This window comes from Erithacus rubecula (genome assembly GCF_903797595.1).
Source record: "Erithacus rubecula genome assembly, chromosome: 3".
NCBI classification, from domain to species: domain Eukaryota; kingdom Metazoa; phylum Chordata; class Aves; order Passeriformes; family Muscicapidae; genus Erithacus; species Erithacus rubecula.
In genome coordinates, this window is record NC_136689.1 from 85,380,996 (window position 1) to 85,398,225 (window position 17,230).

Sequence of the window (17,230 nt, forward strand, 5' to 3'; positions counted from 1 at the left end):
TGTGTCACCCCTGGGTGCTGCAGAAATTGTGGGAGGAGAGGGATGGGCAACCCCACCAGTCCTACTGGCTCTGACCCTATGACACTCAGCGTCCTGACCACCCTTCCACTGCACTGTGCCATTAATTTAAATTAATTCAGTCTCTCTGATTAATTGCTCCCTAGATAGGTAATTTTTCAGCTTTATATTAAATTTCTTAGTCTAGGCATTTAACATTTGTATTTGTATACACATTTTTCTTTGTGTAATCCTGACTTTGACGAGGCATTGATGAAGTAACACGTCTTGCAACATGAAGCAGTCAAAGGGCTGCTCATTCCAACCGAATTCTGGCATTCCTAATCACAGTAATTCCATTTCATTTCAGTTTTGTCTTATGGTGTTCAGTAGGAGTTCTTATGGAGTGAAACTCAAGTCTATGTGAATAATGCTCTGGGCTTTTTCCTGTGACACTGGGAGAGGACATGCAGGAAGGCTGTTGCCGTTCCAGCTTGTGCTGCGAAGAAATAAGAGACTAATTAACCAGTATAAAACGGAGACAGGACTCTTCTTGGTGATTTCATTGGTTTGGATCAAAAACTTTCGGCTGCACTAGATGGTTTGAGTCAGAGTAGAACAAAGAGCAGCAAGCCCAACCAGAGGAGGATTTGAGCTCTAAGAGGAAAGCACACTCTCAGACCCCCTGGCAGATACATTTATGGAGAGATGGCCTGTACTGCAAGAAGTGGCTGTGAGGGCATAAAGGGACTTTTTCCTGCTTGTATTTTCATACTTCCTAAATTAAATTGTGCCTATGTGCCTTTACAAGCATCTCCCTTTCTCTTTACTTGCTTATAAAATCTCAGACCATCTCCAAGTTCTTGCTATTAATAGGAAACAGTAACCATACTTGAAGAAAAGAAACAAGAAAGGCTTATTACCTGCAGGTAAAAGCTCAGAGGGAATAGGATATAAACAGCACAGAAGAAATCTTTAGAGAGTCTACCTGCAAGTGCTCAGTATGCTTTTACTCACTGTCTGCAAAAGGAGATTTGGGGCAAAGTTGAAAACACTCAAGAGACAGAGCAGAAGGCGCACATGTAAAATCAGGCAACTCCTGTCAAAATTAGGAGAGTTTCTGAGGAAAAAAGGAATAAGAATAAATACTGTTTTGCAAAACAGCTACATCAGTTTAATTGTAACCTTTCAAAACAACTAACCTCAAAAAGACAGAGAGCCTCGGAGGTTTCAGACTGACGATTTGAAAGCATGATAAGGTTGCAAACAATCTGTTAATTTTGGCTTAACTGTAGTCTTTTTTATCCTTAATTATTGATAATATTTTTCATGTATTGCCACAGAAAAGGACAGACTAGAGACTTCTAAAACGTGACTATTGTAAGGCAGTGAGAGTGTACATATCAAAATAACCAGAGAGGGACTAGATCAGTCTCAGCAAATTAAGAATGTGCATTCACTGTGCTTGTAATAATGATAGTATGTTTTATAACATTAAATTTATAACATTACATTTACACAATTGTTATTTCAGTCTTATGGAGCAAAGAGTGCAATCACTGAAATTTAACTTTTAAATAGTGAATTTAATTGACACTGCTTAAAGAATATTCACAGCCCTTCAATAGTTGGTATTGTATCTCTCCTTATCCTACATGATTGTTTTAATTTAAACTAGCTCCCTGCTTTGTGCATAGAAATATTGACAAAAATATGTCTTTCTTCAGCAAATGATTAGCTAAATCATCCCTTTATTTACAACCAGCACTGTGTCCCTGTGCCCTAAATCTTGCTAATTGGAAGAGTGGGAGGGGAAGCAATTTAATTAAGTTAACTTTATTGACACACCAGAGCTGTTGTTTAATAGCACAGCTCCTTGGAGTGCAGTGCAGGTAAATTGAATGAATGCCACAGAATATCACTTCCCTACATTGCATATTTCAAACCTCTGCCAGGCAGTTTGGGATGAGCAGCCAATGAGGAAAAAGGTTTTTCCAGCCTTTCTGGTGTGGCTGGCATTTCCCGTTTTGCTCCAAACCAGGAGCCGAGTGCTCCCCATGCATTCCTCTGAGTGTGTTGAGAGGGGTAGCTCTGGGACTGTGTGTTGTGCTCAGCTGCTGCATTTGGAAGGCAACTTGCTGGATTGGCTCCTCAGCCATGTATCCAAAAATGCCTTTTTATGAACGAGGCAAACTAGCATGTGGGTCTGAATGAAAGTGCTGTGAGTAAACTATTTAATATTAAAACCTCGGTACACTCATTCTGCATGAGAAATCAGAGTCCAAAGGGATAGGAGATACTTTCTGGAGCTGTGCTTTTAATTAAATTCTTGGGGTGGGGGAAAAAAAATTGCAAAACTTCTCTGCTTAACAGTTTTTTGATAAAACAAAAGCTGCAAAGGCTTCCAGTATGTGTACTCATATACATTTGTGCCTGGTACTATTTCAGTTACTGTTTTTGTTGCTAAAATCTTTGTCCTAATGTCTTCTTGGTGTATAAAAGGAGTACAACTGCTCCTCTGCAGCTGACTGGAACAAATACCCTTTTCTGCACTGTTCTTCAACACTTCCCACTGAATGATAAAAGACAGTATCTCAGTCTATTGCGCCTGTACTTTCAATCACTTCTTTTAAAAGTCAAGCCAGATATGTAGCTCTGCAGTGTAACAGCAACTTCCTACAGCTTTTAACCCTTAAAGATTTTAATTTTCCTTGATTAAGGCTGAGACCCAAAGACCCAGTTTTACAGTTTTGCTTGAAGAATTAAATACAGTCACTCAGCTAATTTATGTTTCATTCTGGAAAATAAGAGGTAGAATTTTAATTGCAATTCATACATTTCTCATACTCATTCAATTCAATGTTTGAAAATGTTTTTGTGTATTTTTTTATCTAGAAACAGTTTTTTTTTCATTTCTTCAAATGCTGCATTTAATTTTAAATGCCAGTGAGATGACAAAGCTGGGTTGTAGGGAAGGGGCACTGTTCTTTCTAGTGTGGACCAGAGTAGATTAGAGACACAGGCAAGTTTCAAGAATGTAAATCCTTCTTTAGGTCAGACTTGTGTACCTTCTAACAATCACATTTAGAGTTGCAGTGATTTCTGCCCCTATGGCAGGCTGATGATGAGACTGATTGTCCTTTGGAATGTCATTTCTCATGGCATAGGTGCCATGGGGGTAGATGGCCCTTGGGACAATAATTTTCAGTTCCTGTCCTGACCTTTATGCCCTAATATGCCATAGACATCCTCAGAAGTGTTGCCAGGTGCTTTTAATATAGAAACCCAGGTTGTGGTGCAGCCTAGCCAAACTGCAGGCACTCAGAATCTGGCCCTCTGCTTGAGCTCTGACCCACAATGTGAAGTCCAGAAGGTTAACTGCTTTTAATTCAATGTTGTATTAACATGGCTTTTGACTGGCACTGCCTGTTTGTGTGTTTGCAGAAAATTATGTCTTGCATGAGTAACCATGAGCAATTTACTAGCTGATATTCTTCAGTGCTCTATTACTTTACTTTCACTAAATGTGTGTTTTGGCAGCCATTGTTTGAAGTCCATATTCCATATTTGTGCAGGAAACTGAAGTTTCTATGCTAATGATTGTGTCTGAAATAAAAATATTCTGAAAACCTTATTGTGTATCTAACAGAATGAGAAGAAAACATATTTCCATGATGCCACTCCACAGTTCCTTCCAAGTGCAACAGACAAATTACAGTGAATCATAAGTGACTATTTTCCTGCACAAGAATTCACTTATATTTTTAGGTGAAGTTCTTTAAAGGTGTTAAAATACAAATGCATGATAAATGCCTTCATTTTAGCTTTACTTGATAACAGTTTTAAAGGACTATTAAATTGAGGTTTCTAATATTAATTTTTATGTTTCATTTTTAATTTAAAATTATTTAATATCTTTTTATATTAACATTAATATATAATATTAATATAAATTAATATCTGCTAATTGACAGCACAGAACTCATGCTTGATGCTATTTTAGACTTCTATGTGTATATTTTTTGGTGGTAAAATTCAACTTAAGCATCTCCCACCCCTCTCCACAGCCTTTCATCTATCTCTACCCCCTTCCTTCCCATTGTGCTGGCATGGTTGGACTGAACTCTGAACTGGGTTAGTAACCTTGGAAGATTACCCATCTCCTTTCTTTTTCTCTAGATCCTGTAAAAGGTGTGCTTACCTGGTTTGCAGTGTAGCCTCCAAATCACTGCTCCTGTGCAACTGAACGAGCATCATGGGGAGTGAGCTGACTCAGGTCAGGCAGGCCAGGGAAAAGAGCCCATCAAACCATCACTGGATTTTAAGACATGCTATTTGCTTGATGCTTTAGCCTGTAAACTCTACACAGACACACTTAAGTAATAGTAATGGTGTTTTTTCTGGACTAAATCTTTGCAGAAATCTTTTGCCAGTACAGAAACAACATTTAGGATTAGATTTGGTTTTTGAAATTTGAAGGTTTTTTGGAGTTTGGAGATTTTTAATGCTGAAAACTAGGGAAAAGCTTATGACAGTGTACTTATAACACAGATAAGGGTAATTTGATTATCTTAGAATTGGGTACAAGAAATTTTCTATAATTAAAAGACTTTGCTGATTTACTAGCTGGGGTTTTTTTTGTTGTTGTTTTTGGGGGGTTTTTTAAGTGCAGTATATATCAAGTGGATAGAAGTAACATACTGTAACATTTTTCCCCCACATACTAAAAGAAGTTGTTCCTGTGCCTGGTCTTTCCCACACCTAAGGGACACTGAGGCAGAAGTTTTGCAGCTGCAGAGGGATGGCATCTGTGCTCCAGCTGTTTTGCCTAAAGATGTTCCTGCTTTCCTCTTTCATGCCATCCAGCAGCTGGCAGTGCTCCCCTGTGCTTTTGCTAGTGGAGTGGCTTGCATGACTGCTCCTTAGCCTCAAACCTGCTAACTCAGCCAAGCCAGTTCAGATCCACAGTTCACACTGCTTAAAATAAACTGGCTCGTTTTGCCTTGAGCATTTTAGAGAGCATTCATGCAAACCCCTCTGCTGGCACAGCTGTGGGGCAGGGTGTGAAAAACAGGGAGAAGTAATGTTGTCCAAACACTGATAAGTTTGTTATTCGCCAAGTCTGAACCACTTTAAACACAAGAGAAGGTGACAGAAGTGGCTGTAGCTTGGTTGTGTCCAGCAGACTTGCATCCAGACATGATGCTGAGCATGCAGCAACAAGCAAACCCACATGCAAATATTTTTGTTCACACTGATATTTAAGCTTTACTTCACGGTTTCCTCCATTCTTAAGACTAGAACTGGTTTATGCCTTCATTTTGAGGTTGGTTTTCTTTACTTCACATTAATTGATTGTTCATTTATTTAAGTAAGTAGAGATCAATGATGGTGTGTTGAATTGTTGCTACACAGGAGACAAAACTTTGATTTAGACTAAAAAGTCAACCAGTCAGGAACATAAGAGTTAATTAGGAGGTGCTCTCAGCAGCTCATGAAGCTTAACCTGGCAGTAGATACCTAATGCTCTGTAATCCCTATGGAAAGGCCTAAGGTGTTTGAAGAGTTCAGTTTGGTAATTTACTAGGAAATCCTAATCATTCCTCCAGAAGAAAAATTAAGTATATGAAGAAGATAACATGGCCTGGACACCTCAGGAGGAACTCAGATGCTGAACAGGATTGATTAGTTTCTTTGACCTCAGTCAGAAGCCTGTTGTTGGAATATCTAAGTGGATTGTCTGCCTTATTGTGTATTACCATGAAAGGATGGCAGCACCAGTGTCACAAGAACATCCATTCTCTGCTGCAAGGTATATCATCAACAAAACTGCTGTTTAAATTCTCTGCCAGTAGATGACAATAATCTTTATGAGTAGAATGAACAGAAGAAGTGGGAGAAGAAATTTAGTTTCTCCACTTGGAAGTCACATATGAGAATTAATTAAACCACTGGGTTTTGATCTTAAATAAGGGACGTTAAAAAAATCATTGAGAAGAACCTTGGTCCCTTGCATAAATTAAGTGTAGCATTTCAAAAACCCTGTCAACAGGAGTGAAGAAAACATCACAGGAAAGAGACCTTGTTATTAAAAAATCCAGTAAGTCTGAAGGGAACTCTGTAGTACACTGGCATGGAGGTATTCTGATCCAAGAGACTGATTCAAAAGCACATCCGTCAAGTCAGACATGGTATTTTAAAGACTTTTATTGCAGAACAAAAGGCCAGCCATAACCAACATCATAATTTCTGCCAGAGAATAGGAATTAAATAGTCATTTCAGCATTTAATTTTATGATCATCATTAACTGTCTTCTGCACCCAGGATATTAGATATCCCTTAGCTGTCTTCTGCACCCACAGAATCAATTAGGTTGGAAAAGACCTCTGAGATCATTGAGTTCAATTTTTGACTGAACACCACCAGGTCAACTAGGCCAAGGCACTGAGCTCTGCATCCAGTCTTTCCTTAAACACTTCCAGGGAGACTGACTCCACCACCTCCCTGGGCAGTACAATCTTTAATCACCCTCTCTGTGAAAAAAGGTTAATTGGACATGAAGAGGGCTGCTGCACTGTTCTTAAAACCTATCCCATTCCTTGGCTTTGAGGAGAGGCTGAGGGAAAGGGGTGGGGGAAGAAAGTCATATTCAGATGGCCTAATTTCCATGTAAATTCCTGTGCCTGATGTTAGCTAGGGTTTTAAAGTCAATTAAGAGGAAAGAATTAGATGCAGAAACTAGTGTTCTTATATAGGCCCTGTGACAACGGCTGATAGCTGCTACATAAAGAATAATATCTAAATGCAAATAATCATCACTCAGCCACCTTCCTCTTGGACTAGTTTATTTATGAAGACAGGGGAAATGTAGGGATATCAGTGGTGCTACTTTAGCATAGCAAATTCACAGCTTTATTTGTGTTCTAGATTACCAGTCACAGACTGGCCTGGTGCTCTGACTGAAAGCACAAAGTATCTTGTTAATCTCTGTGTACTAATAGATTTTCTGTGTTGCAGAATAAGAATATAATTTTGAATAATTCTGCTCTCATGATGTGTATAATTTCCACTCTAAGTAGCTACTCAGTCCTTCAGGAATAATTCTGGATATTTTTAAAGATACATGTTATAACTGATACTTGGGAGTTATAATTACTCATTGAAAAAAGAGTGCCCTGAAATACCCAGCCATAAGTACTAAATACATTTCCATGTGGAGTGGATGCAATCGTCATAATTCCGGTGAAGTTAAAGGCTGCCTACATACTGGTTCCATTTAATGGGTTTTACATTTAAGAATAATCAAAAAGAAATATCTAATGTTCTGTCTCTAGATTTTCTGCTTTTTATTTCAGATTCCACTCTATGGATCCATTGTGGCAGAAAAGAGATGCTTTTATGCCTGTGATATAATTGTATTCTGAAGCCCCAGGTTTTGCCTAGTAGAACTAGTTCTGATGGGAAGCTTCAATAATTTAAAAGCGAATCTAGCACTGGCAGAGGAGGGGAAAAATACTTTTTGTGAAGTCTGACCCCACATACACATCCAGCAGCCTGGAGGAGTTTCAGGGATGAGCAATATCTACTGTTTACCATAGAGCTGCAGTCATGCAGTTCTAGTCCTTGGCTGGAATAGTTCTCTAGGTTATGGGACAATCAAAAGAACAGTGGCCCTTTGCTTCTGGGGCACCTGCTGAACAGACATTACTGTAGATTGTGTTTAGATCCTATTTAATCATAAAATAATAGAATATACAGGGTTGAATGGCACCCATCAAGATCATCAAGTCCCACTCCTGACTCTACATACAAGACCCTAAGAGTCCCATCATGTGTGATTCTTGCATGTCAAAGATTTTCCCTGCATAAAGTATTGGAAAATATAAAAGCTGCTCTTTCTCATCCTTGTGTATATGCTCCATCAAAAGGAACAGCATAAATAGGATTCTGGATGGGATTAAAAGGAGAAGCAGGGAATGACTGGTAGTAATGTAGAAGTAGCATAGCAGAGACTGGGAAGAGAGATGAACAGGAGGGAGGGCAACTATATGAGTAGCAAAGAGGAGAAAAGAGATCAACAGACTGGGAGAAGGGAAACATGCAATGATAGAAAGGCCAGAAAACTGTTAATGGAAAAATGAGAACAGAGAAGAAAGAGAGATGGCACATTTTGTGATTTAATGTAAGACCTAATGTGCCAGGTACTCAGAAGAATTTTTAATCTAAATAAGGCAACTGAGTCATCTTCTTAACCTGAATTCTCTAAGCGTTCCCTTATGACCAGATGAATGTATGTGTCATCTCATAATGTGATTATGACACAAGATGCAAGCAAAGCAGGTTTGAACCCAGTATCTGTAGCATATAGGGACAGCTCTTAGGAAACTTGGGAACAGATGGAAAGTCAGTGAATCTGCACAACTTTTAAAGCAGAATGCTTGAGAGAGCTGTTTTTCTGTTTGAAATACTACTTAAAGACCAGCGCACACACACTCACAAACACACACACACACACACACACACACAGAGCCCCTTTCACTTTCCCACTCAAAGAGAGAGAATTGGTAGCTTAGTCCTTTGGTTTAGTCACATTTCAGCTCAAGGAGCTACAGAGATCTCCATCCTGTAATAATTTTTTTAGCCATAAAAGATACTTTGCCTACTCACCTTATAAGCAGCCGGGTGCAGTACAGATATTATTCAGTCAATTTTTCTGCAGAGAAAAAATTATAAATTCCTGACAATGAGCAAAAAAAAAAACTTAAGGCAACATATGTTTACCTGTGTTCATTTAACATGACTTTATAAGACACTGTAATATTGCAGCTTGTTGCTCCTCAGTAACATTTCATATTGTGTTTTTGTTGTAGGGGTGAATTTGATTTCTCTATCTGCTAGCCTCCCCCTGCACCCATGTGTGACATTCAACTGCATTGCTTTGGCCAAAATTACCAAAGTAATTTCTGTAATACAGTCCTTAATGGTACTCCCAGATTTAAGGTGAGATTGTTTCTAAAAATACTTTTATATAACTTGAAGAAGAAAATGTTGTAGAAACTGACATTTTGACTATTTTACCTACAGCATTCCGTACTTTAAGGCATACATGTTGTGCTGTCTGCTTTTCATACAAGAAATACTGTGAGAAGTATAGGCACAGACAAGTTAAAATAATTTTATTCATCAGCTATGTGTGGAAACACAGAACACTGAGAGAGCCATCAGTAGGCTAAGAGATTATTTAAAGTGATCCTGCCAAATTCTCAAGTGGTACTTCAGTATTTTAGTGGATTAGTGTTTAATCATTACTTTAAAATGTGCTGCAGATTCCAAAGCAGTCTGCTTTATGAGGGGAGCATTTTGAAAAACTAAAAATGTGAGGGCTAGATAAGAACACTGCCTAGATGCTGTACAGGTTGTAGGACAATTCAGAGTCTAAAATGGGAGCTGGTTCCCTCCCTTCTGTGACCAATAAGGTTTGTGTGCCTGTGTGATATAACAATATGTAGTGAACTATAATGTCTGGGAATCTAAAGTAACAAATTGATGACTATTGTGATCTTAAAGTCCATTGATCTTTCTCCCTGCCCAAGATGGGGATAGCAATGTGAGCTATTATCAACATAACATTTGCTGGAAAAAAACAGTCCTGGGGGAAGTTAAAATTAGAGTTGTCTTCAGTTTTTGCAATATTAAAATATAGATGATGAATCACAGTCAATGTAGATAAAGTCCTTACCTTCATAATGCTGATGTAGGATGGGAGCAAACGCTCTCCATTCAAATATCCTGTTGGATGCCTGTATCCTATCCGACAGGCAGTAATCAGGGCAAAGCACTACTGAAATTAATTCCTATAATACTGAGGGGTTTAATGAAAATCCTGATGACAAATTGTCTTGGTTGTTCTGTTCGTTGTTTTCTCTCTCATGTCCTAGGTTAATTAAGGCATTTTAAGAGAAGCTTTTTGAGCATACTATGCATGTTGAAGGAAAAGTAAAATGCTGTCAGTTTCTGGAACTTGCCCGGAATCTCACAAACACATATGAATTTAATTCCGATAGTATTTTAATCTGAGGGCTCATCATTTATATTTTTAACTGTCAAACACTCATTTAGCTTCTCTTAGTATAACAGGTGGAAGCAAAAACCCAATATTCTCCCTCTTTCTTTTCTTTTGTAAATAAAATGAAAGAAGCAATAATTGCACATCTCACAACCCCATTTAGGACTAAAAACCACTATTACAGAATGTTTAAATTAGGCACCACTGTAAGTTGCAAAGCAGGCAAGACAAGGTTGCTGAAAAGTGAAACAGATGTTGATAGGCAGCAAGCAATGGGATACTGCACTGGGTTCTTTGTAATCTCTCTTGATTTTATTTTCCAGCCATACTGTCAGACTTAGTCATGGATCATTATTTACCAATTAGTATTTAAAATTATAAATAATCTAAATTATTTATAGTCAATAAGCACTAAGCATCTCTACTCCATTACTTTTCATTTCACCTTAGTGAATGAACACAGTTAAGTGACTATATCTCCTTCTAAGAGGAAGTTCAGTTGCATTTAAATTGACTTTGATAGAGAAAAAAAGTTTCATTTAAAAATTTTTACCCTTTTTTTTTTTTTTTTGAGAATATTTTGTCTGAAATGAACAAGTACTTTGAGCAAAAGCTCAAAATTCTAACAGGAAATGAAAATAGAGGATTCAACAGCTCATTCTGGGAGCTGTTCAGTAGGTTCCCATGGGAGACTGTCTGGAAGGGGAATGGGAATGGGAAGGGAAAGGGAAGGGAAAGGAAACCCTGGGAGGATGCTGCTCTCTGAGGACAACCTCCCCAGACCTGGGCCCAGCCCAGCCCACAGCCATCAGACAGGCAGGGAACTCCAGCTTCTCTCCAACACAAAAGGCAGAGGAGGCCAAAGAGGGCTACTCAGGAGCAGAGTGCTGTCAGTCATGCAGGCAGGGAATCAGGGAAGTCAGAACTCAGCTGGATTTGAAATTTGTGAGGAATGGAAATGGCAACAAGAAATTCTAAAACTAGAATCAAAAGGAGGTCTAAGGAACTATGGGCTATGAAGCAAGGCAGGAGACTTGAAGCACACAGAATAGGCTGAGCATCTTCTCCTTGGTCTCTTGTGGCCAGTTCTGTCCCCATATCTCCCAGGCAAAGTTTGGGAGTATCCCATTAGTGACCAAGTAAGCAAACTGGACACAGACAAATCCACGGGCCAACAGAGGATGTATCCAAGGATGTGGAGAGAAGTAGCTAAGGTTATTGCAAGGATTGCTTTGTATCTTTGTCAAAAGTTCCCTAGGAATCAGGAGAGGATCATGAAGGCTGGCAAGTGTTACATGTACATGGGCAATGAAGGCAGATCGGGAGAACTATTTGCTGATAGAACTGCCTTCAATTTCCACAAGGATTTTGGAGAAAACCCTTGTGAAAACAAGAGGACAAGAAGGCGATTGGGAACAGCATGGATTCACAAACTGCAAATTGTGACTGAACAGTCTAAGTACTTGCTCTGAGGAGATGGCTGGCATGATGGATGAAGGAAGACATTATTTACCTTGGCTTCTGCAAGGCCAGTTACATGGTGTTCCTACAGCCACATTGGTGAGACATGGACTTGAGCAGTTGAACACAAGGTGAATGCACTATTGGTCATATCATGAGTCTCCAGGAGTTGTGATCAGCTGTAAAAAGTCCAGTTGATGAGTCATTTCCAGTAACACCTCTATGGAATCAACACTAGTGTGGACTCCATTCATGCCTTCACTGCAAATGTAGCCATTGGGATGAAATAAAGCCCTCAGCAAGTTCAAATTCACAGATGACACCCAATTAAGGGAGCAATTAATGTGCCAATAATGTGCAGGACTATCATTCAGAGCATTCTCAGCAAGCTGGAGTATAAATCTGGCAGAAACTTTTTAAGTTCAGCACGGGCCAATGCAAATTCCTGATCATGCAGCAGGACAGGTTGGGCACCAACTGGCTCCAGAGCAGCTCTGCATAAAAAGTCTTGGATGTCCCAGTAGACCAAAAATCTCCAATGTGAGTCAGCAGAGCATCCTGAAGGTCAACACCATCCTGGGGGCTGTACTAGCAAGAGTGCAGCCAGCAAGTTGAGAAAGGTGATGTTTTGCCCTCTGCTTGGCACTAGTGAGACCCAATCCTGGAGGACTGTGCTCTGTTATGGATTCCCCTGTACAAGATGGACATAGACATACTGGAATGAGTCTCTGGAGCACACGGCATACAGAGAGAAGCTGACAGAAAAGGGATTCTTCTGGCTGAAGGTGAGAATAAGGGGGGAATCTAAGTGTTTTCATCTACCTGCTGGCAATGTACATTTAAGATGACATCAGACACTTCTAGGTCATGCACCACAATAGGACTAGAGGCAGCAGTCCCAATCACAACATAGGAAATTATGTCTAAATATCAAAAAATCTTTCTTTTCTTGTGTGTGTATATGTGTGTATATATGTGTATGACATACTGGCACATATATCAAGAGACTCTGTGGCATTTCCATTCTTGGAGACCAGACAAAACTCTCTGTGCAAGCTCCTAAGCAGCCTTTGAACTTGAATGTAACTTCAAAGCTAATCTTGTTTGGGTAGGCCCAGATGAGCCCCAAAGACATCTTCCAACTTTCTACTTCCAACAGAATTTGATTTTTCTTATTTAAATATCTGCTTTAATAGTTTAAACAATATTCCTGGGATACTTTTTATTTTGAAGAAAAAGAACAGTGAAAATGCAGATCATTATTGTTACCAAAATGTATGTCATTGCTGCCAGGAAATATTGTGGGAGTGATCATGTACACCAGGATGCCAGAATAGACTGTGGGATTTCATTAAACAGAACAAAAAAATGTCAGTTATCCCAGCCTACTTATTGTTCCTCACACAGATACCATCCCTTACCATTAATTATCTTACTTATCTGTAGATCCTTGTTTATGTATTTTCTACTTCAGGTGAGTTCCTTGGGGCTTAGAAGATAAAGTGCATTTTTTGTGACCTTATAATCTCTCATCCATTTCAATTTTACTAATAATTCATAATATTCCTTTTACATTAGTCTGGTGTTTTTATAGAATGGTACATGGTTTCACCAGTTGCAGTAGCCATATTTCAGATTTGTAGCAGCTCACTTACAGCTCATCACTGGGTATACATAGTAAGGACTCTTTGGTTTTTTTGTTCCAGATTGAACATTTATCAGCTTTATTCTTGATTCACACTTTCATCACCAATAACAAATTGAGATGATTCTGCAATTTTTCAGACATCTTTGGCTTTTACTACATTAAATAATCTAGTATGATTTAATCTCTCCTCACTATTCAGCCTTAACCAAATTACTGAGGACTATGCTAAACAGTGCATTTCCCTACACTGCCCTAGTAGAAATCTCTCTGAATTGAGAAGAGTGACCATGTAACTTTCTGGTCTGTATTTCCCACTGTCTAACCAGTAAGGGGGTTGTGCCCTTTAAAGAAGGTTTCAGCCTAGAAACCTCTAGGTCTATTCCATAGTGCTCTTTACATCTTTGTAAAGAATTCTTTTCCCTTTGCTGGGGTAGAATCTGATCTTATTTGGGTTCTTCTTTCATATCCAAGTTACTTATCAGCCCTACAGACTTTCTGGCAGACTTCCTGTTTTGGATGTGCTTAAAAAATATTTTATTATTAGTTTTATGCCTTTGGAAACTTGCTCTTCAAAGTAATTTTTTGGCTGGACTTACTAATATTCAGAGTTCATATTCTTTTGTATTTTTCTGGTTGGGAACTTCCACTTTCAGAAGAACTTCTAATAATCACCATTACTGTGCTGTGTATTGAAATTGTGTAGAAAAGAATGAGAACTCTGGGGAGTTTCTCTTTCCACATTTCCTGCCTTTCCCTTCAAAATGACCTGACATTAACTGTAAGAGGGTAGATTTAGATTAGATACAAGGAAAAAATTCTCTACTGTCAGTGTGGCAAGGCACTGGAACAGGTTGTCCAGAGAAATCGTGGATGCCCCATCCATGGACATGTTTAACATACTCTGAGCAATCTGGTTTAGTGAAAGGTGGCCCAGCCCACAGCAGAAGGTTTGGAACCAAATGATCTTTAAGGGCCTTCCAACCCATTTTATGATTCTATGATTTATGTAGTTATAGTTATTAAATTATTACTGTTCTTTTTCCAAATTGCTTTCTCTCTCTTTACTGCCTCCTCAGAAAAGGCCCAAAGCATGCAGGGAATGCTCATAAAATTCAAACCATGGGAAAAAAAAGAAAAAGAGAAAACATTTGCAAAAATGAATAGGAAAAAAAAGGCAGAATGAAGAAAGAACAAGTTGGGGAAAGTTACACAGATAAATAAAAAAGTGATCATACTAAAAAAAAATCACTTCCAAAATACTAAGAATTTCACTTCAGCTTGCTCTACAGTTTAGTGAGATGAGTCCTAGAAATGTTCTGAAACTATGATATTGTGTGTTTTCTGAAAATTATACACACATATAGATAGAAGTGTGTATATGGTTATATCCACGTGTGTATGCCTGCTCTGCCTCAGAAATGAGGCTGACTGAGACAGCAAGGTTTCCACATGCTTTGATGGGATTTGAATAGTAAACAGAACTCCCAAACTACAAGCAAATTTCATCCTTGAGCATCTCTGTCTCCTGCAAAAAGGAGTGCACAGATGTGATTCCTGGGTATATTCTGGCAATGGCCCAGCATTGCACACTTGCAGAGGAAGCCAAGGATGGTTCCAGATTGTGTCACTGCCTTTGTAGGACTGAGTCCTGTGAGCTTTTTCTCTTGAGCCACTCCGGCAGAGTTGGTGATTTTTCCCTGAGGCAGCTGCTCCGCACAAAAATGGTGAGCTGTAAATCTGTTTAGAGCTGTAAGTCGAAGGTGAGGCCTTCCAGCAAAGTATTGACAACTTTAACATTTCTCCAGATTTGCAGGGAGGAGATATCTTACCCTTTGGAACTGAGCAATTGTCAAACTTCAGAAATGCACCTACCACCCCTTAAAGGGAAGGAATAAAAACAATGATATCATTCTACGTATAAATAACATATCCATTCTTACTCTAGTAGCTCTGCTGGATTCTGAGCTCTTATTTGAAAGCCCAAGTTGCAGCTGCAGTTGCAAGCATTACTTTTTTACTAGGCTTAACAATGAGACTTTTAATTTGTATCTCTGAGAACAGATCCAAGTCCTCCAAATTATTTAAATCAAGGTAAATGACAGCACTGGTTGGTTCTGTCTTGCACTTCTTGAGAACCCACAGCACAGGAGGCACCAGCACCTGGGCTGCCATCCCCCCATAAACCTCGTGTTTTGTCACATGCAACAGCTTTGAGTTTGTTTCCCAGTTGGGTTCAAGATGTAAAACTTGACCTGTAAAGCCTCCTGGGGTTTGAGCTGTAGCAACTTGAAGGCCTCTGCAAGGTTAGCAGCTTTTTTGCACTGTGCACTGGAGAAACCTTTATTTCAGTCAGGTATGATCCCTACCCTGAAGCACTCATTATCTCTGAGGTGTTTTACACATGGCTAAAGGCCTTCATGTACCCTGAATAAAAGCTCTCTGATCATTCACTCTTCCTGATTTCCCTGTCTCCTCACCAATGCTTGCGGGTGCAGTGCTCGCCTTTACCCCTATAAAGGGAGACAATTCCTCAGGAGGCAAAGCAGGGTGGCTCACAGGCAAGAAAGGAAAGGCTCAGAGTAAGAGGAAGAGAGATACAAAACCTCGAGTAAATTTGAGAATAGTTACCTATTCTCAATCTAGAGAGAACTGGCAATATACAAGAAATAAGAAGACTGCAAAAGTGGAGAAAAGAAATACTGAAAGAAAACTCATCACTGTTAGTTGACAAAGAAAAGTGACTGAAACAAGAGGAAGACTATACCAGGAGACACAACACAGCACACAGCAAAACAAGGTGATGGAAGTTAGAAAAGAAAATGAAAAAACAAAATGTTCAAAAGACAAATTAGGTTTTGTGTTTTTTTAAAAAAGTTCAGTGGAAAATGTACACATAGAATGGTACATATATAAACCATTTTTCTCCCATAATGCTGTAATGCTACCAAATATAAATGGATTGTGCTAATAGTAGCTCTATTAGTAGTGAGGTAGGACAAGGTTATTATTTTATGTTCTTGGAGCTAAGCACTGAAAGACAAAATGACTCTCAAGAGGGCACAGTGGAAATCTGCAGGTGGAGAAGAGGTCTGAATTTGCTGAATTATATTTCCCTTAGAAAAGTTTAATATATTAAAAAAAGTATAATGGAATTAAAATATGGGGTTTGATATAAAACATCATTATGATATAGCAAGGTATGATTTTATGTTGAACACAATTATTGTTCTACCTTTTTCTTCCTGTTTTTGCTACTTCACTGGGTAACAATAGTATATAAACTGTCAGAAAAGCTGCAGCAAATATACTCCATAAGGCTTTAATTAGTTCAGCTTGAAACACTAATATTTACTGAAATTTGACTGTTATCACCAATATTGATGCAACAAATGCTTCAATGGTCCTGTAAAGGGAACAACTGCCAATATATATTTCAAAGCTGTTTCTGATTTTACGTCTGTCATTTACTCTACAGCTCTGCACAGTAGTTTCCTGATCAAACTAGTCATGCTCTACCCTAACACACTGATAACTCTTACATTGCACCAGCATATTGAAATATCTCACAGTAGCTTTCACATTAAGAATTTCACTGCAATTTCATTTTCCTATGGAACTTGAAGAGCACAATACGAACAGCATGTTAAAAATATTCTTGATCATTAGAGATGAACTCTTTGCTTTTCTGAACATGATTTTATCCTGATGACTCTGGAGATGTGATTAAGACTGACACAAGGTGGATTTCATATGTTTAAGGTCAAGGCCCCTGACTCTCAGAAGCATTATGATACCAGTGAACATAAGTTTCCTGAATCTTCTGAGAATGCAGAAGAAGCCAAGATAAATTGAGTCTTCAGCTTTCAGCAGCAAACTGCACTGGCTGTGAGCACAAGCAAAGCAGAAATTGTCTAAGGTGGCAGGCTCCTGGAAAGACAAAACACACATCCCTTAATATCTGTCCTAATTTTGTCCATATTAGGACAGGGAAAAACAGGTTGTCTGAAAGTGCTGCTGCCCCTAAAGTAGGAGTGGAAATCACTGGTAGAATGCCCAG

General features: G+C 38.9%; 1 protein-coding gene across 11 annotated transcripts in view; it reads left to right on the plus strand.

Moving 5' to 3' along the window:
- Positions 1-17,230, plus strand: part of LOC306800413 (poly(rC)-binding protein 3-like) — a 492,346-nt gene that overhangs the window by 330,975 nt on the left and 144,141 nt on the right. Inside the window, exon 1 of one of the 11 annotated variants that reach the window (XM_079302509.1) lies at positions 2,080-2,218. The exons of the other annotated variants lie outside the window; for them this stretch is intronic. The gene's annotated coding sequence lies outside the window, so the exon portion shown is untranslated. Of the gene's footprint in view, positions 1-2,079; positions 2,219-17,230 lie in introns of those variants that run through there. 11 annotated transcript variants of the gene reach the window in all.